The sequence below is a fragment of the Ischnura elegans genome, chromosome 4 (assembly GCF_921293095.1).
Source record: "Ischnura elegans chromosome 4, ioIscEleg1.1, whole genome shotgun sequence".
NCBI classification, from domain to species: domain Eukaryota; kingdom Metazoa; phylum Arthropoda; class Insecta; order Odonata; family Coenagrionidae; genus Ischnura; species Ischnura elegans.
Genome location: NC_060249.1, coordinates 124319225 through 124320129, shown reverse-complemented (window position 1 = coordinate 124320129; position 905 = coordinate 124319225).

Genomic DNA, 905 nt, shown 5'->3' with positions numbered 1-905 from the left:
CACTTTGATGATTGTTATCTAACAAATGTATAGCAAATTGTGAAGTAGTCTTTTCATTTCTCAGGTAGGCTTGGTGTTCTTTCACCCGTTCTTGAAATTGTCGCCCCGTTTGCCCAACATACACCGCGTTGCATTCACATGTTAGTCTATACACCCCACTCCTTTCTTCTCTTGGGATGGGATATTTTGTAAGGTAAAGAATGTTACTGAGGTTGGATTTATTGTAATACGCAACTTTAATTTTATCTTTAGGCACCTTTTTATAAATCTTCGGCCCGATGTCCTTTGAACAAAGGATTCTACGACACTTGGCCGCGGATTCTTGTGAAATCGAATGCTTTACAACAGCGGTTCCCAATAGCGGTACGCGTACCCCTTGGGGTATGCCGAAGATAATCGGTAACGGCGGACGCCAGGAGTTGAACTTACGGGAAGGAGAGGGTTGAGAGACTGTTCGGAATGAACCACTTATCATTGTTCTCAGATAACTTGAAACTTTTCCTGGACAACAAAAACATTTTCTCCGCCTATGGGACTCCGATCACTATCCCTTTTAACTCCCCATTTCACTTCAATTATTTAAATTTCACATGGAACCTAACTCCATGTTTATCCTGCTTTAAATTTATTTAAAAAACACCGTGTTTGGTCTCATTTAATTTGGAATTTTGTGTATAACACGAATACTTCAATCCAATCAAAATATCTTATCATTTGACGAAAGTTATTGTTAGACCCATTTGGGCACAATAAGTGGCCCATGTTACAGTTGGCCTCAAGAAACTGGGAGCGTTGATGCAAGCTTCTATAGTTCTCTTGTTACTTGATATTATATCTCAAAGCTAACGATCCTTCGTGACCCATGATTGAGCTATGATCTCGGGTGTCAGTGGGGTGCTGGGTGG